The sequence below is a fragment of the Pinus tabuliformis genome, chromosome 7 (assembly GCF_031772625.1).
Source record: "Pinus tabuliformis cultivar Carrire ecotype Pingquan chromosome 7, CPIR1, whole genome shotgun sequence".
Classification (NCBI taxonomy): Eukaryota; Viridiplantae; Streptophyta; class Pinopsida; order Pinales; family Pinaceae; genus Pinus; species Pinus tabuliformis.
The window spans coordinates 1,539,084,870-1,539,112,728 of NC_142293.1; positions in this window are offsets into that span (position 1 = coordinate 1,539,084,870).

The following is a 27,859-nucleotide window of genomic DNA, read 5'->3' on the forward strand; positions in this document are numbered from 1 at the left end:
ATTGACATATATATTATCCAGTCTCTAGTTGTAGGAGGTTATGTCAAGGGAATTGGAGTCCCTTGAGAGATGGTGTGGATGTGTTTAGTTGCAAGCAATGTGCTTGGCACAACAAGGTAAGGTAACTAGTGTATTGTTATGTTTATTTATGCACTAAAAATTATGCATTGATGATAGTATTATGTAGGGTATTGCATGGAAAACGGATCGCCATGAAATCTTGAAGAAGGCTTGGGTTGAGCCTTCCTTGGGAACCATGGGGATTGAGTCATGGTGTTTGTTGCTAGTCTTGTGATTTTAGTATTTTGGTGCTTTGTTGTGCTTGATTGCGGTTTTGTTTGCATCTTGTGCATGGCCATGCCACTTGGGTTGTGGTATCATTATTGGTTTCATGGTTTCCTTCTTGCTTGTTTCTTGTCTTGCCTTTTATGTTTTGAGTGTCTTGGCAATTGTTTGGGAGAGTTGTGTGGTACTCAGAAGGTAATGCAAGACACAGATGAAGCTCAGTGCATGAGTAAGCACAACAGAAGGTAAGACTATGACAGTCGGTTGGACTGGTTGGGTCCATTGCGATAAATGGATGGTGGCAGTACAGTCATGAGAAAGGTAACTGGAAAGGGTAAAGTAAATGGATCTGAGGTGTCAGTTGCCTTGGCTAGGTTGGGAACGATTGTTCTTAGTGTTGTGTATGAATAAAGGAACTTCTCTTAACCTTGACCTTAGGTAATTATGTTGGGATCATGATTATGCTGATGTCTATATGTGTATACATGTATATATGTATGTTGTTGGCTGACTAGATCATTATTATTTTATGTTGATGTTTATATGTATGTATGTGTATGTATGCATATCATTTCCTGACAGGATCATGATTTTTTTATGCTAATGATTATATATGGATGTATGTATGTATCTATGTCACTGTTTGATAGGGTTTTTAAGGATCATTCTGGTGGAGAAATGATTGCTTATGTAGGAGAATGACACGATGAGTTTCCTAGTATTACGAGTAATCAATTGGTAAGAGTAGCCTCACAGATTTATGAGGTCAGTATCATCTAGTTATGAGTTGATATTATGTTATTATATTATGTCTATGTTATGGACATGTTATACCAAGAGATAGAACACCAAAATGAAAGAAGTGCGGTCTGCGACATGATAGGATAAGCTTGAATAAGACATTGGAAGCAAGGTTTCTTGGCAAGGAAATTGTGGTTTCAGATGCATGGTATTATTGTTGTGCATATGTTGTATATTTTGTGCATGTTGCATATGTGATGATTGTGTGCATGCAATGTTGTGCATAAGTAGTGTGTGTACATGTTGTTTATGCAATATTATGTATAGGGTGTTAGTATACATAGTGTTGTATGAATGTTGCATATTCAGTGATGATATACGGTGATGTGTACATATTGTACTGTGTGGATGATGGATATGCAGTGTTGTATGCATATGGTGTTGTGCACGTGTTGGATATGCAGTGTTGTGTGCAGATGATGCTATGTACATGTTGGATATGTAGTGCTATGTACATGTGGTGTTGCATGCATGTGGTGCTATGTACATATGGTGTGGTGTGCATGATTGTACAAGTGGTGTTGTGTGCATATGGTGATGTGCACATGTTGTACAAGTAGTGTTCTGTGCAGGTTGAGTTGTGTACATGTGGTTTCATGTACATGTTGTGCATGTGGTACTATGTACATGTAGTATTGTGTACACATTGTACAAGTGGTGTAGTGTACATGTGGAATTGTGTACACGTTGTGCAGGTGGAACTGTGTATATGTGATGTTGTGCACATGTGGTGCAGGTGGTGCGGTGTACAGGTGGTACTGTGTACATTTTGTAGATATGGTACTGGTGCACGTGTGGTATTGTGTGCATGTCATACATGTTGTGTTGAGGGTATGTGGTACTAGGTATGTGCATTGTGTGGGTACATGTATTGTGTGGTGTTGTACATCGGGTATATATGTATGAGTTGTGTTGTATATCGGGTGTATGTGTATGCATTTTTGGTGTCGCATGTTGTGTGTGGATGTATATCTTGTGATGTACATTGTGTACATATACGTGTTGTGTTGTGTCGTACAACAGATGTAGGAGTATGTATCATGTTGTGTTGTACACTAGGTGTAGTTGTATGTGTTGTATGTCAGGTGTAGATGCATGTATTGCATGGTGTGGTATGTCGTGTGTGATTGTATGTGTGGGACTTACGCTATGTGTGTGTGAAAATGGTTGAGGAGAAGGCGCTTGGTGTTTGTCGGGTCTGTCAACCAGTCCAGAGTGTGTATAGAATAAGAACAAAGGTGGAAGTAAGGATCAATTATAGGATAACTATCATTATATTATTTCAATTTTATTATGCATGTGATTTATGATTATAGTTTATGATGGTTACATGTGATTTATGATTTTGATCTATTACAATTATGTTTTGAGATAACCTAATGATATATTTTTATACATGTTGATTTTGTCAAATATACTAGTTTGACTTATTGTGACAGGAAGCGAACATGATTGCAAATGTACCTTCTTGACATGCTACCAATGATGTATGATGTGAATTTATTTCATTTTATTTTGAATCTAATGGAAGTTATGTGATTGGTACAGGAATGCATGAAATGCCCGGTTGGGTGATTGAAATCAACTGCAAGAATTTGCAACAACAAAAGGAATTGGAACATGCAGTAGTATGCTAGTAAAGCATTCAGGAACAGGGCCATTATGGGACACTGGTACCCAATAGTTTCCATTGATTGCCATGAGAATGCTATGACTAGTATGATGGTTTTGAGGAAGGGATTTGTATCTTCCGATGCGAGGAAGCCTTGCTAAGGGATGAACTGCCTGAGATGGGGGTGCTAGTGAAACTTAGAAGGTGAGTGGTTGCACAGAATGGGTGACTTGATTCCAGAGGGACTGTGTAGCAGAGAAGGGAAGGTCACAAATGGATTTATTTTGGTCATTAGCATTGCAAGATGGAATCACATGCACATTGGGAGTGCGCCCTAGAACAATGAGCTGGTAATTGTTCACTGAGAGGACAAGTGGCACTAGATTATTGCGCTGGACACTGGATGCAGATTTGATTTTGCAGTGGATTCTAGAATTCCTGGGAAGGAGGTGAATCCTGATATTACTTTGAGGGTGGAGGTGTGAGCCTGTGGATTCCCTTGTTGTGGATGTAGGCATCGTATCTTTTATTTGTTGGTTGAGAAAATGTGTATATGCATATATTATTATAGATACTATATCGAGATAGATTTATAAAGCTCCATAGACAAGATGGTTTTTTGTTGGTTGAAGAAAATATGTATGTGTATATGTGGTTATTGTAAATACCGTAGTGAGTTATAAAGCTCCAGTAAACGTATGTTTGTCATGTTTTAGCAAGTGGTAATTGAAAATACTACAATGAACTATGTTATAAAGCTCCATGGGAAGTATGTTTTGTTTTCAGCAATCTTATTAGTTATAGGTGTCAATGAACGCCGAGGACAATCTTCCCCCAAGGGGGAGGGTTCTATAACAACCCTAGTGAAAATTCCATGTAAAAATGTATAAAAGGCCACGGTGATGGGACATGTATTCTAATCTGAATGGTGGGTAGGACATCCTAGTGGGTGTTCGTTTGGTTTTTTATGGCTAAGGAAATTGGAAAAGGCAATGGCTAAGGTATTAAAGAGGCAAAAGGTATTTTGGCACATTTATTTATGAAAATAATGGAAATTAGGAGAAAAGGAAGGTGAAAGGTCACAGGTTGCATGTGACGAGGAAATTGAAGGAAAATAATGGAAAATGAAGATAATAGAGGCCTCATTCATAAAAAGGCTTTTGAGAATCAGTGGGCCGGACTTGGTCAGTTCAGTGTTGGAGCTCTCTTCTATTCTCTCTCTCACATACTCTTGGATACTTGGAGTTTTCTTGGAGAAATCTTGGAGGGTGTGGCATACTTGAAATTTTGGAGCAAGAAGGCAAAGTAAGAGTAGGAAAGCATAAGAGGGCATTGGGATCAGCCGCTACACCAAATTTTCTTGCAGGTACCGAGTTCCATGTATGTTTCCTTCACTAGTTTTGGCATGCATGGAATATACACGTGGATTTTGGTTGTGATCTGCCATTGTCATTGAGTATCACCTGGATTGACAGTGGATTTCCTAGCCTTTCCATTTCCTAGATATCCATGGTGATTGTGGGTTTACTTTGATTGTTTATTTTTGGTTGATTCTCATGTTTCCTTAGCTTAAGTTGAGCTATTAGTTCCCAGAAGCCTTGGTTGGACAAACACTTAGGAATCCTTGTAATGACTTGGGTTGAGTTACTAGTCCTGGAAGCCTTGGTTGGAAAAACGCTCTTGAGGACCTTAGTCAGTTGAGTTACTAGTCCTGCAAGCCCTGGTTTGACAAACACTCTGGAAGCTTGAAAAATGTTGTGGGTTGAGTTACTAGTGCTGGAAGCCTTGGTTCAAGAAACACTATGGAGCCTGGTGACAACTGTGGGTTGAGTTACTAGTCCTGGGATTCGGGTTGGAATAAATGCTCTAGAGCCCTGGAAGGTTGGGGTAGAGACTGATCAAACGATGGTTTTGGTGATGTCTGACCATGAGGTGGAATCACTATTTGAGGGGTTGAGGTGTATGGCCTCTGGAAGCCCTTGATGGCTTTTGATTGATGTGTTCTATGAGATCCCACATCCATGCTTGGAATATGGCGTGAAGGTGAATGGTTGAAGAGATATTTGGCTCAGCCATTCTAGGTCGAGTGGAACGTGGATTTACCATCCTGGGTTATGATTTTGCATCATTAATGAAAGGTGATATGTCCTGGTATTTCTATGAGAATTATGATGATTATATGCAGTGTATATGGTTGTGATTTTATTGATATTTTTCTCCCTATTATGTTGGTTATATGTATATTTTATGACATCAGCTATGTATGGCTCTCAACATGTTTTTACTTGTATGTGAATGGATAATGTGTTTATGGCCTAATAGATGAATATGCAGTGAATGACATGAAGAATCAATGGTTCATAGCGATTCTCAAATAACTATGAGATCCCTACATTTGATTTTTTTGTTTACACCTGTAGGTTACATGTTCACGAAATGTTTGATGAAATTTTTGTCATGCTTAGTAGGGGTCTGGCTAAGGTCTTGATCAACTCATTGCTTTTGCATCACTGTTTCCCTGTAATTTTCCTGATTCTAGGCATTCATTCCATTCTAGGTAGTGTCATGGGCTTTGGGCCTGAAAAATGGCTTAAATTCCGGGGTCCATGGCACAAAACTTGCACTTTTGGTCCATAGTCGCTGGCAGGTAGGCCTATGAGAGCGACTTTGGGTTTCTGGTCACTCCCTTGCCCATAGCATGAGAGCGACTATGGCCTAAGAGGTCCAAAAAAATAGTAGGACCTTGGGATAGGTTGTCTGAGTGGTTGACTTGTCTTCTAAGGGTTTCGTTGATGATGTTGGATGATTGTGTGTGATGTTCCATCAATTCCATTTCCTTAAGGTTACTTAGAAGGTCAAGTCATATCATAGTGTCGTCTCGACGAATGTTTACCCTTGTTGGCCAGTTGCTTGGGTAGATGTGGGAGGAGGGTGTTACACTTCCAATTCTTCTTCTCCATATAATTTTTCATGTCTAACAATTTTGTTAATTTTTTATAATTTTCTAATTGATTCCTTTACAAGATTAAGTTGTTTATCAAAATATCTTACTATAAAATCATTTTTGCACTGAATCCTGATAGGTTTTCCTTGAATATGAATTACTAATAAATCAATATTAATAGTAAATGGCCTATGTCTCCTGACAAAATATTTTCCAAGATGTATATCACATCCCACATCAAAACAATATAAATTTACACTAGTAACATGACAATCCAATATTATAGGAAAATCTGGAGAAAATCCCCTTATGGTTGTTATTGTTTTATTGACTGCTCTAAAATGCACTTGTGTGGGTTGCCAATAATAATTATGAATGACATTAAAATTTGCACAAATATTCATATCCCCTGTAACTACTTGAGCATCTAATGAATACCTTTTGGTTTCTTTCTGGTTGTTCCTTTGTATCTTGTTGATTATCAAATTTTGTTTGTTCTTCAAGCAATCATTTATGCAAGTCCAGTGGAGCATATGAAGAATAGACTTCTGAAGAATACACCACACTCGGCTTCTGTAGATTGTAGAGCTAATATTGAAGACGATTTAATCTTGGTAGATTTGACAAAGAAGAAAATCACAAGGTGTCAATGCTGCATGAAATCTTTGAAGTCACTCAAGAGAATTTGGAGAGAAGAAATATTAGAAAACATGAAACAATTAGAAAGAGAAGATTCTTATGTTCGAAAGGATGAATTGTCAAATATAATAGCTTGGGCCATTTCATACTGAAGGTTTTCAATATCTGAAGAAGAAGAATAAATGAAAGGAAAATGTTCATCATCATAATTATATTGGCGAACCATTTCCCAATCAACATGATCATATGTTGTACTAAAAAGATCCATCAATTTTTGTTGGTGCTGGGATTTTTTCTTCATAGGAAAATTATTTTCCCAATGTCCTTTTTTTTCTGCATATGAAACATCCAACATATTTTTTTGGAATTCCTTTTCTTCTAAAAAGAGTTTTTGGATCTTGTTGGTTGTACCTCTGGGATTTTCGAAATTTCCTCTTTTGCTTTTATTATGGGCAAGAAAAAGAAAATTATTTTTCTTTCATTAAAAAAATCCCTTTTCTCTTTTTACCACAACCAAAATTATAAGTTTATATATATATATATATATATATATATATATATATATATATATATATATATATATAATATATATATATATATATATATATATATATATATATATATATATATATATATCACAAACCTTTGGATTGAAGCCTATCTATTTCTTGACATTCTTTTGTACTTTCCTTGTTAGGAAAGATTTTTGCAAGGCTTGTAATGTGAAATCTTGTAATCCAACAAGGGACAAAATTTCAATGCTGATATTATTTAATTCTAAATAAATTTTAACAAGTTTAAGAATTTTTACTGGAATGGCTACTAAATAATGGCGAAGATATGAAATAGTTTTGAGATCTAGGGTTTGGTATAATAGAGTTTGAATATATATATATATATATCTATATATATATATATATATATATATATATATATATATATATATATATATATATATATATATATATATATATATATATATATATATATATATATATCTATATATATATATCACAAACCAATGGATCGAAGCCTAATTATTTCTTGACATTCTTTTTTACTTTCCTTGTTAAATAAGATTTTTGCAAGGCTTGTAATATGAAATCTTGTAATCCAACAAGGGACAAAATTTCAATGCCGATATTATTTAATTCTAAATAATTTTTAACAAGTTTAAGAATTTTTACTGGAATGGCTACTAAATAATGGCGAAGATATGAAATAGTTTCGAGATCTAGGGTTTGGTATAATAGAGTTTGAATTTTAGAGTAGAACTCAAGAAATTGTTCAATATTGTAAAAGTATTTGTGACATGAATATCTAGGAAAAATGTTCTATGGGTGGAGGATCTAAGCCATAAAAATCTTTAACTAATGCTTTTGATAATTCCTCTATTGGATTATTTGCTTCCATCATGTTAATTTTGTCTTCATGTTTCAACCTATCCACCACATTCTTACAACTCCAGTAAAACCGCATGTGATTCTTAAGGCTAGATATTGCTAGGAAACATTATTTTTATATTGGGCCCTCTATGTCAAAGCCCATGCATTCAATTTTTTTAACGATCATAAGAATCTCGTCCTTTGATTTACAATTTACATTAATCATCTGAGCAATATCTTGATTTTATTTGCTCCAAGCAAGATAATTTTCTATATTCAAAGGATTAAAAGGAACTTTCTTTGAATCATATCCATATTTGTTTTTACACCATTTTTTTCAAGTAGACTCAAAGGGTTCTTGGCCATTATCTTGACCAAAGATTCTTGGAATTTTAATATCAAAATTTTCAAAGTCATAATGCTCTATTCTCCTTGAAGATTCAACTTCTTCATGTATCACTCCAAACATTTTAATTTCATTAATATTTCCCTTAAGGAGGTCAATTTTCTCCTTTGCTAATATGAGAGCATCATTTATTTTCACTATAAGGACTTAGCAATTTGAGGGCTAACTCTTTAGAGAAAGGCCCTAGATAATGGAGTTCGAATGTTTTCCTTTAAAATTGAGGATAATCTATAGGATAACTAGGCTCTGATGATACATGATGAGATTTCTTGAGATCTGCAAGAGCTTCTATAATAATATCTAATTTCACATTTATATCCTTTAATACCTTTTTTTGCTGACTATTCATAGAAAGAATTTAAAGAATGAAGATATGTTAAACGTTCTTTTATCTTGATAACCTCCTAGCCCATATCATCAATATTTTTCATTAACAAAATATAATGATAATTATTGTAATTTTGAAGCTTGACAGAATCAAATGGACCACTATCTGATGGTCTCTTGTAATGAAAACATTCAAAATAAAAAATCAAAGTACCATATTTGAATTTAGGAGCATATTTTCTTGGACCAAGCTTTCTTTTAAGAAAATATATTCTTTCTCATCTTCCTTTTCTCTTGGTAAACTTATCATATTAATATCTCTGACAAGGATGGCTATCTAGAGACGTTTCTTATAGTTAGGGTGCTGGCCATTATGCTAATTAGAAGAGGAAGAACTTTCCGAAACTTCATATGTAGGACTTTTAGAAATAAGTTCCTTGCTTTTGGATGATTCTAGGAAATATGCACATGTATCTGAAGGTGGTAATCTATGAGACTGGATGTGAGTCATTTTCCTTGAGGCATTGATAATTTTAGCAGACTTTGATCTACTAATCACGGGGCTTGTTGTACCTTAAGAAACCAATTTCCTGGCTGTGTAGAAATTGTGCTTAAGACATTAATGTTTATAATTATTGTCACTTGTTTGTCACTTAATTGTATGTTGTATTCTCAAATGAAGGACCTAAAAGACTTGGTTTTTAACCCTCAATACTTAGATGACATGAAAATATCAGAATTCCATTTGGTTGTTGAATAAAAATTATGAATGAATAAAGCTTGAAGAAGTCAGAGACAATATGTTGTTTTACACAAAATCTACTATATGTGACACAAGGAGAAGTTAAAGATAATATGTTGTCTTAAACAGAAACTACTATCTGTAACTTAGAAGAATTGTAGAGGTAGGAACTTCAAGTATAAGAGCGCTCTTTTAATGGATTTTAACTTCATTTACATAAGCAAATAAAGACCTGCAGCTTCATTACCATACTTAAAGGAAGAAAACATAAGATGACACATAACAGAGAAGTCACAAAATCATACCCAACAATGTATGGAAAACTTATGTTTCTTCCATTAATCAACAGTTGTATCAGGAATTCAATGGCCTAGTATCCAGGTTCTCCAAAGTTTGAACCCATTTTTTCTATAATCTTCACTCTTTATACATCATATGATAGTTAATAACCACCCAAAACTGTAAAACTACCTAACTATCCTCTAAATGCTTTGAAGTAAAAATTATTATAGAATATTACATAGAGGGTAAAATACAGCTCAGTCTCAAGAAAATAAAATAACAAGAAGTAACAGAAATTAGAAGGTGATGGATATTCATTGTTCAAATCTGTAGCTTGAGCCTGTGGTTATGATGATGTATCTTTGTGTTGCTCTACCATCCATTAATGGAGTAGTGGATGAAGTGGCGGGGTATGGTGAGTGATGTGGGAAATTAACAGATGAAAGCGGTGGAAGATATGGAATGAGCAACATGGGGTGAAAAGCTTTGGTAGCTCACTTTGGGAGTAAAGAATGTACAGGAGCTTTCAACGAGGTTGAACCCCCACAGTAATTTCTGGCCACACATTTCGGTCAACCATGATAATGTCACGGTCAACTACAGGGGTTGAGCTTTAATTAATCTTCGTGCTCATTGCTCCCCCGCAGCGCACCTCATCGTACTTATCAAGCTATCGTTTAATCGTGCCCCCTTAACCTACATGACCTCTAAACAATGGATCGTTTATTATAGAACTCAAAAAGTTAAAAATCTAGTTCATAAACTTGTCGCGTCCACCTTTTCAATGCCCCTTTGACTCCCATACGGACCCGATAGGAAATAAAACTGCCAACTAATGATTTATCGGGTATGATTTCAAAGACAAAACCCGATTACTTGCAGACTTGATAGGAAATAAAAACTATCGGGTAATGATTTATCGAGTCCCATTTAAAAGATGAAACCTGATTACTTTCCGACCCGATATCTGTCAGATCCTGTCTCTTTCGATGGATGACTGAGATTGGCCCGGACTTCAGCGAATTAAACTGTATCTAATACACCATTGCGCCCGATCTTCGAAATAAACCCCATTCTAGGTAACTACGTGATTGTTGTCAGATATATGGCTTGTTGATCAGACGACCAAGATCTTTTCGCGGGTTTATCACTTTCAAAAGCCATTAATATTTGGTTTTTCTTTCATATTTCTGATTTTTCTTTCATTTTGTGCTAAAAATGAAAATAAAACTGGATGCTACAACATCTGGCTCCACCTAGGGATAGTGCTTTTACCACAGAAGCACTAAGAACAACAGATCAGTGCCTTCACCTCGGGCATGGAGTCATATATTTCTTAACCAATTCAAATTATATGGCATTTGTACACTGAATTCACTCTGGTATCTACAATGATAGTATGCTTGTGTTTTGATAGAAAAGTGCTGAGAATCGTAGGTCAGTAGCCTTGGTTGGGCATGGAGTTCGAAATTTTGAAAACCGTAAAACATGAAAGACTAAAACCTGACATTCTTGAAATCTAAAACCTCTGCAAAGCTGTTTCCAACTGGGACAGTCACCCTTATTTATCAACTAAAATTAAACTGAAGAATTGCAACTAGAAACCAAATGCTCAACACCTGAGCTTATTTATGTATAGGTTCCTACCTATGTACATGACTAACCTCAATTAGGTGAAGTCAATCTTCCAATGGTACCAGGTTAGCATTTGAGTGCCTGATCTAGAACCATTCTGCCAGTGAATTTTGAAAATACAATTCATCCTGAATGGAAAATAAACTATGCATAAGGGCAGCTCACAACAAAAATTAGGAATATATCCACAAAATGGTATGTGTAGGCTTCTAATAGATTTCTCCATGTAATCTGCCACAGGATCTTCATAAGTATAAGAAAAAATATGGTCCTGATCAGCTCCAAAAGAAAAAATCTGTATGTATGAAGGTTCTTGCTCGAATAAACCTTCTATTGGGATAATATGCTCAATAGAACAATCAACAACATCTTTAAGAAAATGATCTATGTCACTTTTATGTCTCCACTTTTCATCTTTGAGCTTTGATTGAAAATAATTTGTGATTATGACCTCAGGAAATAAAAGAAATTTTTTCACATCACTATATGACATATGGCCAACTTCAAATAGATTGTTTACCTCTGATCCATGGGCACCATTGTGTTCTTCAATGCAATGATATACAATCTCTTTATCAGCTTTCTTTTTACATAAGATAGCCTCTTTTGCTATGATAAATGGCTCAACATATTGTTGTCCAACATTTCCCACTTGCTGTTTTTCTTATTTATGTCCAACACCCAACTGATGAACTTGAAGACCTTCATCCTGTTCCTCATCTGAACATTTTTTTCATAAATAGGAGGACCATCAAATTTAACAAAATATGATCTCTGTGGATTTATTTGCAACTTAATTATTTCTCCCTCTTCTCGACTGCAGGGAAGAAATTCTTGATGCATGTTTGAACTTTTCTCCATTTTAATGCTCTCTTGATTTGCTTGGAACAGGGTCAACAAATCCTTTGCTTGTGAGATTATTGAAGAAGAGTTTTTTTTTTTTAACTTTTCCACATCATTTTGAGAAAATGATAGTTCTTTGCTTTCAGAGACTTGCTCATAATTAATTTGGTTATAACCTCTCTAAATGCTTGATATATTATCAACATGATCATTAGTTTCTTCAGTAGGATTATCATGAGATTTTAAAGTTTCTTTAGAGTCATAATATTCACAACAACCTTCAAAAAGTAACTTGTGTGCATAAGAAGTTATACAAAAGGAATTGAACACTGAATGGAAATCTTCCAAAGATGAAATGCTTAAACGAGGTAGAGATCTGTACCAAACCCTAGCTTCTTGGTCCAAAGAAAACATAAACAACTTCATCTTCACATCTTCATGAATGATACTCTGCTGCTCCATGCATTCATGAAACTCTTGGAGGTGCTGAACCGAATCTTCATATTCATTTCCACTGAATCTTGGAAGATACTCATTCCACTCATGAAATGTAGGCATATGATGAGGATAGCCAGTGATCCCAGTAAAATCTAGTGGGTCAAATTTATTGGCTAAGAATGCAGGGATAGCCATTAAATCCCAGAAAAGAAAACTTCAAAGTGAAGATCACAGGTGTGAATGTACAACCAACTGCTGAAACTTGTCACCCTCAAGAATTAGCTTCAAACTTAATAAACCCAGGGAAAAGTGTTCTTATTCAATTGTTTTGCAGGCTGTGGTTCTTGTTCTTGTGGAGTCGCCTTTTGTAAGGGAGCTGGAACTTGCTGCTCACCTTCATCTTCTTGACTTCTAGATCTTTTCCTTGATCTCAAGTCATATTTCTTATGTAGTTCTGCCTGCATAAAATCAGAAAACCGCTTCCAACATTCATCAATTTCATTGTGATGAACTGCTACCTGGTGCAGACAGTGTAGGACTTGGTGTAAGTGGAGTTTTAGGCCTTCCAACCCTCTTGGAAACTATCCTCTCAGGATCTGAAAGGGCTTGAACTTTCTGCTGTGAGGTATCTGACCTTGTATGGGGACTCTTTGGAGCCAAATTTATTTCTTTTGTTCAAAACAACCAAATATATCCTCCTCATTGAACAACCAGAGGAAAATATTGAAAATCTAGGGAAAAGTGTTATTGTATTCTCTCCCTGGAAACGACGCCAATTAATGTTGTACCTTAAGAAACCAATTTCCTGGCTGTGTAGAAATTGTGCTTAAGACATTAATGTTTATAATTATTTTCACTTGTTTGTCACTTAATTGTATGTTGTATTCTTAAATGAAGGACTTGACAGACTTGGCTTTTAACCCTCAATACTTAGGTGACATGAAAATATAAGAATGCTATTTGGTTGTTGAATATAAATGATAAATGAAGAAATATTGAATAAGTCAAAGACAATGTGTTGTTTTACACAGAATCTACTATTTGTGACACAAGGAGAAGTTAAAGATAATATGTTGTCTTACATAGAAAATACTATCTGTAACTTAGAAGAATTGTAGTGGTAGGAACTTCAAGTATAGGAGAAATCTTTTAAGGGATTTTAACTTCATTTACATAAGAAAATAAAGATTTGCAGCTTCATTACCATACTTAAAGGAAGAAAACATAAGATGACACGTAACAGAGAAGTAAAAAAATCATACCCAACAATGTATAGAAAACTTCTGGTTCTTCCATTAATCAACAGTTGTATCAGGAATTCAGTGGCCTAGTATCCAGGTTCTCCAAAGTTCAAACCCATTTTTTCTATAATATTCACTCTTTATATATCATAGGATAGTTAATAACCACCCAAAACTGTAAAACTACCTAACTATCCTCTAACTGCTTTGAAGTAAAAATTATTACAGAATATTATATAGAGGGTAAAAGACACCTCATTCTCAAGAAAATAAAATAATAGGAAGTAACAAAAATTAGAAGGTGATGGCTATTCGCTATTCGAATCTGTAGCTTGAGCTTGTGGTTATGCTAATGTATCTCTGTGTTGCTCTACCATTCATTAATGGAGTAGTGGATGAAGTGGTGAGGTATGGTGAGTGACGTGGGCAATTAACAGATGAAAGCAGTGGAAGATGTGGAATGAGCGATGTGGGGTGAAAAGCTTTGGTAGCTCACTGCGGGGGTAAAGAATGTACGGGAGCTTTCAATGAGGTTGAATCCCCACAGTAATTTCTGGCCACACATTCTGGTGAACCATGCTAACGTCACAGTCAACTGCGGGGATTGAGCTTTAATTAATCTTCGTGCTCATTGCTCCCCTGCAACGCACTTCATCGTACTTATCAAGCTATCGCTCGATCATGCCCCTTGAACCTAAATTACCTTTAGACAATGGAACGGTTATTACAAAACTCAAAAAGTTAAAACTCTAGTTCATAAACCTGTCACGTCCACCTTTTCAATGCTCCTTTGACTCCCATATAGACCCGACAAGAAATAAAACTGCCAACTAATGATTTATCGAGTTCGATTTCAAAGACAAAACCTGATTACTCGCTGACCTGATAAGTGGACCTGATAGGAAATAAAAACTGTCGGTTAATGATTTATCGGGTCCGATTTAAAAGATCAAACCTGATTACTTTCCGACCTGATATTCCGACTCGATATTTGGCCTGATATCCGAATTGATATCTGTCAGATCCCGTCTCTTTCAATGGATGATTGAGACCAAACTTCAGCAAATTAAACTGTACCTGATACACCATCGCTTCCAACCTCTGAAATCCCCATTCTAGTTAACTACATGATTACTGTCAGATCTGTGGCCTGTTGATTGAATAGCCAGATCTTTTCACGGGTTTATCACTTTCAAAAGACATTAATATTTGGTTTGTCTTTCATATTTCTGATTTTTCTTTCATTTTGTGATAAAATTGAAAATAAAACTTAAATAACAATGGATGCTACAACATCTGGCTCCACCTGGGGATAGTGCTTTTGCCACATAAGTGCTAAGAATTGTAGATCATTGCCTTCACCTTGGGCATGGAGTCATATATTGCTTAACCAATTCAAATTCTATGGCATTTGTACACTGAATTCACTTTGATATCTACAATGATAGGATGCTTGTGCTTTGATAGCAAAGTGTTGAGAATTGTATATCAGTAGCCTTGGTTGGGCATGGAGTCCGAAATTCTGAAAACCTTGAAACTTGAAAGACTAAAACCTGACATTCTTGAAATATGAAACCTCTGCAAACCGGTTTCCAACTGGGACAATCACCCTTATTTATCAACTAAAATTAAATTGAAGAACTGCAACTAGAAACCAAATGCTCAACACCTGAGCTTATTTATGTACAGGTTCCTACCTATGTACATGACTGACCTCAACCAGGTGAAGTAAATCTTCCAATGGTACCTACTTAGCATTTGAGTGCCTGATCTAGAACCATTCTGCCAGTGAATTTTGAAAATACAATTCATCTTGAATGGAAAATAAACTATGCATAAGGGCAGCTCACAACAAAAATTAGGAATATATCCACAAAATGGTATGTGTAGGCTTCTAATAGATTTATGCATGTAATCTGCCATGGGATCTTCTTAAGTATAAGAAAAAAATATGGTCCTGATCAGCTCCAAAAGAAAAAATCTATATGTATGAAGGTTCTTGCTCGAATAAACCTTCTATTAGGATAATATGCTCAATAGAACAATCGGCGACATCTTTAAGAAAATGATCTATGTCACTTTTATGTCTCCACTTTTCATCTTTGAGCTTTGATTGAAAATAATTTGTAATTATGACCTCAAGAAATAAAAGAAATTTTTTCACATCACTATATGACATATGGCCAACTTCAAATAGATTGTTTACCTCTAATCCATGGGCACCATTGTGTTCTTCAATGCAATGATATACAATCTCTTTATCAGCTTTCTTTTTACATAATATAGCCTCTTTTTCTATGATAAATGGCTCAACATATTGTTGTCCAACATTTCCCACTTGTTGGTTTTCTTCTTTATGTCCAACACCCAACTGATGAACTTGAAGACCTTCATCCTGTTCCTCTTCTGAACCATTTTTATTATAAATAGGAGAACCATCAAATTTAACAAAATAATCTCTCTGGAGATTTATTTGCAACTTAATTATTTCTCCCTCTTCTCAACTGCTGGGCAAAAATTCTTGATTCATGCTTGAAATTTTCTCCATCTTAATGCTCTCTTGATTTGCTTGGAACAAGGTCAACAAATCCTCTGCTTGTGAGATTATTGAAGAAGAGTTTTTTCTTTTAATTTTCCACATCATTTTGAGAAAATGATAGTTCTTTTCTTTCAGAGACTTGCTCATAATTAATTTGGCTATAACCTCTCTGAATGCTTCATATATTATCAACATGATCATTAGATTCTTCAGCAGGATTATCATGAGCTTTTAAAGTTTCTTTAGAATCATAATATTCACAACAACCTTCAAAACAAAACTTGTGTGCATAAGAAGTTCTACAAAAAGATTTGAATAGTGAATGGAAATCTTTCAAAGATGAAATGCTTGAACGAGGTAGAGACCTGTACCAAACCCTAGCTTCTTGGTCCAAATAAAACATAAACAATTTCATCTACACATCTTCATGAATGATACTCTGCTGCTCCATGCATTCATGAAACTCTTGGAGGTGCTAAACCGGATCTTCATATTCATTTCCATTGAATCTTGGAAGATACTCATTCCACTCATGAAATGTAGGCATATGATGAGGATAGCTGGTGATCCTAGTAAAATCTAGTGGGTCAAATTTATTGCCTAAGAATGCAGTGATAGCCATTAAATCCCATAAAAGAAAAATCCAAAGTGAAGATCACAGGTGTGAATCAGCTTCAAACTTAATAAACCTAGGGAAAAGTGTTCGTATTCAATTGTTTTGCAGGTTGTGGTTCTTGTTCTTGTAGAGTCGCCTTTTGTAAGGGAGTTGGAACTTGCTGCTCACCTTCATCTTCTTGACTTCTAGATCTTTTCCTTGATCTCAAGTCATATTTCTTATGTAGTTTTTCCTGCATAAAATTAGAAAACCGCTTCCAACATTCATCAATTTCACTATGATGAACTACTACCTGGTGCAAACAGTGTAGGGCTTCATGTAAGTGGAGTTTTAGGCCTTCCAACCCTCTTAGAAGCTATCCTCTCAGGATCTAAAAGGGCTTGAACTTTCTGCTGTGAGGTATCTAACCTTGTATGGAGTCTCTTTGGAGCCAGACTTATTGCTTTCGTTCAGAAAAACCAAATATTTCCTCCTCACTGAACAACCAGAGGAAAATATTGAAAACCCAGGGAAAAATGTTCTTGTCTTCTCTCCCTGGAAATGGCGCCAATTAATGTTGTACCTTAAGAAACCAATTTCCTAGCTGTGTAGAAATTGTGCTTAAGACGTTAATGTTTATAATTATTGTCACTTGTTTGTCCCTTAATTGTATGTTGTATTCTCAAATTAAGGACCTGAAAGACTTGGTTTTTAACCCTCAATACCTAGGTGACATGAAAATATCAGAATGCCATTTGGTTGTTGAATATAAATGATGAATGAAGAAATCTTGAAGAAGTCAGAGAAAATATGTTTTTTTACATAGAATCTACTATCTATGACACAAGGAGAAGTTAAATATAATATGTTGTCTTACGCAAAAACTACTATCTGTAACTTAGAAGAATTATAGAGGTAGGAACTTCAAGTATAGGAGCGCTCTTTTAAGGGACTTTAACTTCATTTACATAAACAAATAAAGACCTGCAACTTCATTACCACACTTAAGGGAAGAAAACATGAGATTACACATAATAGAGAAGTCAAAAAATCATTTCCAACAATGTATGGGAAACTTCTAATTCTTCCATTAATCAACAGTTGTATTAGGAATTCAGTGGCCTAGTATCCAGTTTCTCCAAAGTTTGAACCCATTCTTTCTATAATCTTGACTCTTTGTACATCATACGATAGTTAATAACCACCCAAAACTGTCAAACTACTTAACTATCCTCTAACTGCTTTGAAGTGAAAATTATTACAGAATATTACATAGAGGGTAAAAGACACCTCATTCTCAAGAAAATAAAATAACAAAAAGTAACGGAAATTATAAGGTGATGGCTATTCGCTATTCGAATATGTAGCTTGAGCCTGTGGTTATGATGATGTATCTCTGTGTTGCTCTACCATCCATTAATGGAGTAGTGGATGAAGTGGTGGGGTATGGTGAGTGACGTGGGAAATTAACAAATGAAAGCGGTGGAAGATTTGGAAGGAGCGACGTCGAGCGAAAAGCTTTGCTAGCTCACTGTGAGGGTAAAGAATGTATAGGAGCTTTCAATGAGGTTGAACCCCCGCATTAATTTCTGGCTGCACATTCCGGTCAACCATGCTAAAATCATGGTCAACTGCAGGGGTTGAGATTTAATTAATCTTTGTGCTCATTACTCCCCCGTAGTGCACCTTATCGTGCTTATCAAGCTATCGCTTGATTGCGCCCCTTGAACCTACATGACCTTTAGAAAATGGATCGGTTATTACATAACTCAAAAAGTTAAAACTCTGGTTCATAAACCTATCACGTCCACCTTTTCAATACCCCTTTGACTCCCATACAGACCCGATAGGAAATAAAACTACCAAGTAATGATTTATAGGGTTCGATTTCAAAGACAAAACCTGATTACTCATCGACCCGATATCCAAACATGACAGGAAATAAAAATTGCCAGTTAATGATTTATCGGGTTCGATTTAAAAGATGAAGCCTGATTACTTTCCGACCCGATATTCTGACCCCATATTTGGCCCGATATTCGACCCAATATCCTTTGGATCTCGACTCTTTCGATGGACTACTAAGATTGGCCTGGACTTTAGTGAATTAAACTGTATCTGATACACCATCGTGTCCGATCTTGAAATAAACCCCATTCTAATTAACTACGCGATTGCAGTCAGATTTGTGGCTAGTTGATCGGATGACCTAGATCTTTACGCGGGTTTATCACTTTCAAAAGCCATTAATATTTGGTTTTTCTTTCATATTTCTGATTTTTCCTTCATTTTGTGATAAAACTGAAAATAAAACTTAAATAACAATGGATGCTACAACATTTGGCTCCACCTGGGGATAGTTCTTTTGCCACAGAAGCACTAAGAACCGTACATCATTTCCTTCACCTCGAGCATGGAGTCATATATTTCTTAACCAATTCAAATTCTATGACATTTGTACAATGAATTCACTCTGGTATCTACAATGATAGGATGCTTGTTCTTTGATAGAAAAGTGATGAGAATCGTAGATTAGTAGCCTTGGTTGGGCATGGAGTCAAAAATTCTTAAAACCCTGAAACTTGAAAGACTAAAACCTGACATTCTTGAAATCTGAAACCTCTGCAAACCAGTTTCCAACTGAGACAATCACCTTTATTTATCAGCTAAAATTAAACTGAAGAACTGCAACTAGAAACCAAATTCTCAACACCTGAGCTTATTTATGTACAAGTTTCTACCTATGTACATGACTGATCTTAATTAGGTGAAGTCAATCTTCCAATGGTACTAGGTTAGCATTTGAGTGCCTGATCTAGAACCATTCTACCAGTGAATTTTGAAAATACAATTCATCCTGAATAGAAAATAAACTATGCATAAGGGTAGTTCACAACAAAAAATAGGAATATATCCACAAAATGGTATGTGTATGATTCTAATAGATTTCTCCATGTAATTTGCCATGGGATCTTCATAAGTATAAGAAAAAATATGGTCTTGATCAGCTCCAAAAGAAAAAATCTATATGTATGAAGGTTCTTGCTCGAATAAACCTTCTATTAGGATAATATGCTCAATAGAACAATCAGCAACATCTTTAAGAAAATGATCTATGTCACTTTTATGTCTCCACTTTTCATCTTTGAGCTTTGATTGAAAATAATTTGTAATTATGACCTCAGGAAATAAAATAAAATTTTTCACATCACTATATCACATATGGCAAACTTCAAATAGATTGTTTACCTCTAATCCATGGGCACCATTGTGTTATTCAATGCAATGATATACAATCTCTTTATCAGCTTTCTTTTTACATAAGATAGCCTCCTTTTATATGATAAATGGCTCAACATATTGTTGTCCAACATTTCCCACTTGCTGGTTTTCTTCTTTATGTCCAACACCCAACTGATGAACTTGAAGACCTTCATCCTGTTCCTCATATGAACCATTTTTATTATAAATAGGAGGACCATCAAATTTAACAAAATAAGATCTTTGGAGATTTATTTGCAACTTAATTATTTCTCCCTCTTCTCAACCGGTGGGTAGAAATTTTTGATGCATGTTTGAACTTTTCTCCATTTTAATGCTCTCTTGATTTGCTTGGAATAGGGTCAACAAATTCTCTGCTTGTGAGATTATTGAAGAAGAGTCTTTTTTTAACTTTTCTGCATCATTTTGAGAAAATGATAGTTCTTTTCTTTCAGAGACTTGCTCATAATTAATTTAGCTATAACCTCTCTGAATGCTTGATATATTATCAACATGATCATTAGTTTCTTCAGCAGGATTATCATGAGCTTTTAAAGTTTCTTTAGAATCATAATATTCACAACAACCTTCAAAAAGAAACTTGTGTGCATAAGAAGTTCTATAAAAAGATTTGAACATTGAATGGAAATCTTTCAAAGATGAAATTCTTGAACGAGGCAGAGACCTATACCAAACCCTAGCTTCTTGGTCCAAAGAAAACATAAACAATTTCATCAACACATATTCATGAATGATACTCTGCTACTCCATGCATTCATGAAACTCTTGGAGGTGCTGAACCAGATCTTCATATTCATTTCCACTGAATCTTGGAAGATATTCATTCCACTCATGAAATGTAGGCATATGATGAGGATAGCCGGTTGTTGAGCACTAGAGAAGGTATGTTATTATCACTTATTTTGTCATCCTTTCTTTAAATTCATAACTTATTTACATTATAAAATCGGTATATGATGGGAGATTATGATAAAATCTATAAGATTTGTGTGCAACGAAGATGACTAATAATTACCCTTTTCTATGCAGAAAAAGGGGAAAACGGAAAATCACCAATCTGAAGGAAGCGATAAGACGCCATCAACTACTGTCCCTTTGACAAGGAACCGCATCCAAAAAATAAGGTCTAGATTGGAGCATACAAACCAAGAAAAGGAAGAGGAGATACCAAATCGGCACAAGAAAACAAGAAGATAACTAAGGGCTAACAATATGGCGAATCCCTCAAGATCCTTTGATCCTGAGGGATCGCTACCTTAACGATTCTCTGTATCATTGATATCTCTGCTCGGCTGCTATAAGAAGAGGCAACATTGGTAGCCGAAAGAGATACTACTGTTGTTTTTATGAAATTCATTGTTGTACTTGAAACTTTGATCATCGAATCTCTCTAAAAGAGCGATTTGCTATAACTCTGTTTTGATGCTTAATATATAAATCCTATTGCCATTCCATCTCTGATTCTGGAGTAATTATAAGTAGTGTGTCCCTGGAGGCTACGGGCCCAGCCCTAGTGGATCACTTGCTTCCTGTACCATTAATTCTTGATTTCAAGTCGTGTGTGGTTTGCTTTTCCTTATCTATTTTGTTCAGTAATTTGTTGTTCCTTATTTCATGTATTAGCTCTATTATATTTTGATTCCCATTCGAATAGTAAGGTTATTCTTTACACAGGAATGTTATGCTACTTGTTCTGAAGTTATATTGTATTGTTGTTCCTTTGACAAACTGACATTATTATATAACATTGCTGTTCCTTAACATATTATCGTTGTTGTTCGATTACAGAGTAACAATGATGCGTATTTACAAATCCGTATCACTGTCTATTTATCTACGGTTTACTTCTAAATGAGATTTTTGTTCATTGGAAATGTTGTTCCACCGTGATCGCAACTGCTATTCCCTCATAACTGGGATTAACTATTGTTATGCTGAAACTTGGATTACTGTTCCTTTAATAGAAAGTGTTGCTATGCATTTACATATGGTTTAATTTGATGTTCGGTATTTCATAGCTTCCTTTAATTTGCTGTCCCATTTCCGTTTTCTGTTTAAATCATTTCTAAGTGAATATTGTAATTACTGTTCCATTTTCGTAGGTTAAAGCTTTGCTGTTCAATTGAGTTAAATAGATTAGTCGTTGTTCTATTTCCTGCCATTTGAATTATCATTGCTTTAGTGTGCACAAATGATCTGAAACTGTAGTGAATATTGACAGTTGTTGTCCAGTTCCCAGGTTGATGATCTTTTCCTTAATTTGCTTCTCAATTACATCAGTTTACAAAGGGATGAGTTATTACTACTACACCCTTGACTGATAAGTTGTTGTAGTTTTCTAAGTGAATGATTTAGATCTCAGAGTGCTAAAAGTTTCTTTTTGAAAATAGATTTTATTTCAAACATCCGTTTACTCTTGTATCTAAGAGCACTATACTACTAGCATTACTCTGAAAAATGACCGCCTCAAACTGAGTACACTCTTTGAGATAATAAATCGTACCTGGATTGAAAATTAATGTAGGGTAAATAGAGGTGAAAAATACCCTTTTTACTGCTCGACATTTTGGCACCGTTTTGCTGTTCTTTTCGAAGGAACAACACTTCTGCCTTTTTGCTGTTCCTTTCCAAAGGAACAACACTTTCATGTTTTGCTGTTTCTTTCTGAAGGAACAGCACTTTCGCATTTTTTTGTTGTTCCTTTCCGAAGGAACAACACTTTCGAATTTTTGCTATTCCTTCCTAAAGGAACAACACTTCTGCATTTCTATCGTTCCTTTCCGAAGGAACAACACTTTCATTTTTCTGTTGTTTCTTTTCGAAGGAAAAACACTTTTATTTTTTCGTTGTTCCTTTCCGAACGAATAACATTTTCGTATTTTTTTTGTTTGAGCTTGTTTTCTTTGCTGTTCCAATTAAGGGACAACTGTTGTTTTTTTCAATGAACAACAATTTCGAGCATATTTTTTTTTTCCTTTTTCTTGCGTTTTTTGTACAGTAGTTTTTCTATCTTGGGAACAAAATTTTTAGAGGTCATTTTCTTCTTTGTGTGTTTTACCATTTAGATCATTTTATGAGTCATTCTCATTTAAAGCACAACTATACATTCATGCAACGAATACAAAAACTAGAGGATACTGAAGTCAACAAATTACATAAAAATCGGTATCTTTACAAAAAATTGCTTTGAATTGATAAGAGAAAAGAGGAAAGGACACAACTATTGATCACCTTGCTGTCATTATTCTACTAATACCAATATGATTGATTATTCTTAACATAATGATTCTTCCTAAATCCCCATAATTCTCTTAGATCATTATTAATGAATAAGAATAAAGGGCATATTTTTCTATTGAGATGTTAAGACTTCTTCCACCATCCCTACTCTTAAGGAGTGTTGAACCACCCTTTGTATATAAATAAGAAAAGTGCTATATAAAAGAAAAAAAGAAAAATGTTTATATGATTGCTAATATGGTTTGTCAAATGAAGGATAGGGGGCCTCATCAAGAGCCAGCCTACCATGATCATAAGGAAGAAAGTGAAGTGGCATTCCCATTATGGCCACCACACCAGGGATATGATCCAAGAGACACATCAGCAAAAAATAAAAATTCCTTGGAACAGGATGTCTTATCACGAGCCGACCTGCCCACCTTTCACTCCTTCTTGGTGAATGTCATTATGATTTATCTGGTTACTAAGCCAACATAATGGCCTCCATTCTGACATTGCACAACACTTTCCTAGGCATACACAAAGGATTATGGTTCCATGGGTGAAATAAACAACTCTGTCAAGGTTATGGACACCTGTGGGCAACAGAGCTCTGTTGATGGTATTGAAGTCATATTCCTTATACACCAATAGCAATTATAAAACCCTTCTTCTTATATCTTTATAAATGGGTCAAATGAGATTATGTGTATAACCCCTCCAAACCTTTAATACATGAAAATCTATTACAATCAATTATGACGACAAAAGTCGATAATGATTGCATAGGACCTTTTATGCACATCAGCTGTCCTATCCTCCAATTCTCGCATCATATCACGGCATTTTCTTATTTATTAAGCGATTCTATTATACACCTCGATTTTGGCAATCCGCTTGTCATTGTAAACATGGCATTTCTGTATACGTTGTTCCTTTATGACTCTGTACTATGGCAGTTCAGCACGCTGCTCCTTCATTTGATGGCCGAGGATGGCCTATCACATTGCAGGGGGGAGTAGGTGACCTCATAATTTGTTGGCATACGTGTCAGCTTATCATTCGGAGAATTATGACTCGGGAATAGCAAAGCTTAACGGTATTTTGTTTCCCAATTTGCATGGCTTGCTGTTCCGAAGCTATTTCCGTGTTTTTCTCTGCAACAATTAGCAGTAAATTCGAAATTCGAACAGCTTGCTGTTTCGTCATCTTCTCTGTGTTTGCTAATAGTTTGAACAACCTGCTGTTCCATTGCCATCTCTATTTTTTTACAGTGTGCTAAGCATGGGAGGAAGATCAATTCATAGAGAACCACAGGTGTTGATGGTCTCTAATGCTGCACGAGAGATCCTAGCGAGGGCAGGATGGATAGTTTATCTCAACCGTCTACAACAATCCAACGAGACGGTGGAAATTGAATTTTTGCAGAACTTGCAAGAACATCACTCCATGGTGAGATGGAGACAAATAGCAGTCACTGACAACATAATTGCAGAGGTTTCGGGACTGCCAACCACTAGACCTGTGTGGACTCTGAAAAAGGTGAGACTACGAGACGCCATAAAAATCTTCCAGGATGAAGGACAGAACCTGACTGTAAGAGGAAAGGGAGTTTTACCAGTAGCCTTGGGAGAGTCATGGGAAGAATTGGCAAGAATCATCCTGAGCTACATCACTTGTGAGGGCAGGAAAGACGTGGTAAGACCACGCCATCTTATACTTTTAGTTGTGTTAAAGCAAAAATGCGCTGTGAATTTGCCTGTATTTTTAAATTCTTTATTACACGATGTTTCCCGAAGCATGAAGAAATATCGCCATGTAGAGTCAGTAGTAAGCCACCACGGGTTAATATGACTAATAGTTAGCTACATTCTTGCTCAACAACAGAGCAGTTGGGAAGAACTGATTTTCATGATAGATGGGGGACTGGCTTTGCCAGCCCCAAAATGAAAACATGTTGCCAGTACATTGAATAGACCACTAAAACGAAGAAAATCTGTTAGATTGGCATGGATTAGAGGAAGGCTGGAAAATTCCCAAGGGAACATCAGTCAACCAGTGGAAATAGACGATTTAGGAGACGAGAAACCCCCACAATTGGAAGGAGAGGAGAACGGAAAATAATTGGAGGAAGATGATGAAGGAGAACCAGAGGAAGAGACTGAGCAATCTGGTCAGGAGGAAGAGGAAACAGAGCAACGCAGTGGAAGTCCACTACAAAACCCACTGCAAGAAGATGAATTGGCCCAGATTCTAGCTAATATGGGAAAATATGCTCAACCTCTCAGCCCACTTAACCTCCACATCAAAGAAGGACTGCAGGAGCACTTTGCTCATGAAAAAAGTGCATCTGAGGAATTGTGTGATGAGGAAGAAGGACCGCAGGAGCACACTGTTCATGATAAAAGTGCATTCGAAGAACTGTGTGACGAGGAAGAGGAAGAAGAGGATCACTTTGCCCATGATGAGAGTGTATCTGGAGAGGAAAGTGACGAAGATGAAGGAGAGGAACAATCTGCTCCTAGTCAGAATACACCGAAGGAATTCCACGAAGAAGAAGGGGTAGAAGAAAAAGTTACCTAGGAGACAACAAAACAAGCTAGGGTTTCTTCCCTTGAACAACCCGATCAGCAGAACACTGAAGAAGCACCCCAAGAAGAAAATCAAGAAATTGGTCAAGGCGAAGATACAATATTGGAGGTACAAAGCCCAGGCCTGAGTAAACAAATGACTGTTCCTTCCAAGAAAATAGAGGAAATTAAAAGATTACGAAAGGAACAACAAAGACTGCTTAACGTGATCGCGCAACTTTGACAACAAATAAGGGTTTTGAAAATGGGGAAGAAAGCAAAAAGGACCTCTGTGGTAAAACATGCAACTGCCCCGGCGAAACCCCTTAAGAAAAAGATTAAGAGGACTCAAGTCCAGCCTACCATTCAAAACCAAAAGGAACAGCATCCGGCTGTTGCCCATGTCGAGGTACAAACAGAGAACGTATCGGCCTGTAATAAGGCAATCCAGACAGAGGCACCATCCTCTAAGGAAACTCAGACCGTAAAGATAAGACACTATGATAAGAAAACCCAAGTAGATCTCCTGCCTACAACTATTATGTTGGAAAAGGACCCAAGGACAACAACTCTACGAAAAGATTTGGCACAGGCCCAACAAACAATAGAGAAACTCACAGAGCAGACTGTTCCTCGAGAAAAATATGATAAATTGCAATAGCAGTTGAAAGACATTAATACATTAGAAACTCAGGCCTTTGAAGGATGGCAAAAAGTAGAAGAAAGAGTCATAAATGTAAATCATAGACTAGACATAGTCATCAAACAAATGGATACCTTATGCTCTCTGTATACTGATGTGCTAGCATGTAGAGCACCTGCTAGGAACTATGCTTTGTTTTTAATGGAAAGATATTTACAATTGAAAATTAAAGTTGTTAAAGCAGGAGTTCCTATAGAAATAAAAACCATTGATGACTTCATAATCTGTTGTAAGCATTACGGGGTGAAGGTTCAGAGGTTATTATGTGAATTTTATTTGCACAGTCTTGTATTAGATGGAGAAACATAGAAGAATCCTAGCCCTTTCGTGGGTGATGTCCAACTGCAAGCATTTATTTCTTTTGGTGTTAATCAAATAAAGTGTTTTAAAGTCTACAATGACTTTCGAAGACAAGAAAATGGATTAGACTTATGGGTGAGAGCTGAACCTAGAGACCCACTGTAGTTATGGAATAAACATAGGAACCTAATGAGAACTCCGGGCGTGATTGAGGCATTGGGACCTATTCACATAGCAATCAATCGGTAAGGGATAGAATACTTCTTTACCATCAAAGACCTTGCCATTGCAGCTGCCAAATTCCAATATCAGACTTCTAATCCAAACATCCAAAACAAGGAACCATTTAATTATGAGAACTTTAAGCTAGTTGCTAACCGCTTGGGTCTTTATGGTGACCTTATTTTGAGAGAAGGCCCATCTTGGTTAAGCTATAGATTCCGAAGTCCGGTCATTTGGCACCCTGCACCAGGATACCAAGCCTTATATGAAATGCCTGAAGGTCAGACAGGACATCTTTTTGAACACCTAGCTAGGCATCATGGCTGTAGACCACCTCATGAGATCCCTTCTCTAGCCTATTCCCTCACTACCTTGCATGTCAATTATAATGTTTTCATGATGGCATGAAAAGGGTAAGCAGGGGGGTGTGTTGAGCACTAGAGAAGGTATGTTATTATCACTTATTTTGTCATCCTTTCTTTAAATTCATAACTTCTTTACATTATGAAATTGGTATATGATGGGAGATTATGATAAAATCTAGAAGATTTGTGTGCAATGAAGATGACTAATAATTACCCTTTTCTATGCAGAAAAAGGGGAAAACAAAAAATCACCAATCTGAAGGACATGACAAGACACCATCAACTGCCATCCCTTTGACAGAGAACTACATCCAAACAAGAAGGTCCATATTGGAGCATACAAACCAAGAAAATGAAGAGGAGATAGCAAATTGGCGCAAGAAAACGAGAGGATAATTGAGGGCTAATAATATGGAGAATCCCTCAAGATCCTTTGATCCTGAGGGATCGCTACCTTAATGATTCTCTGTATCATTGATATCTC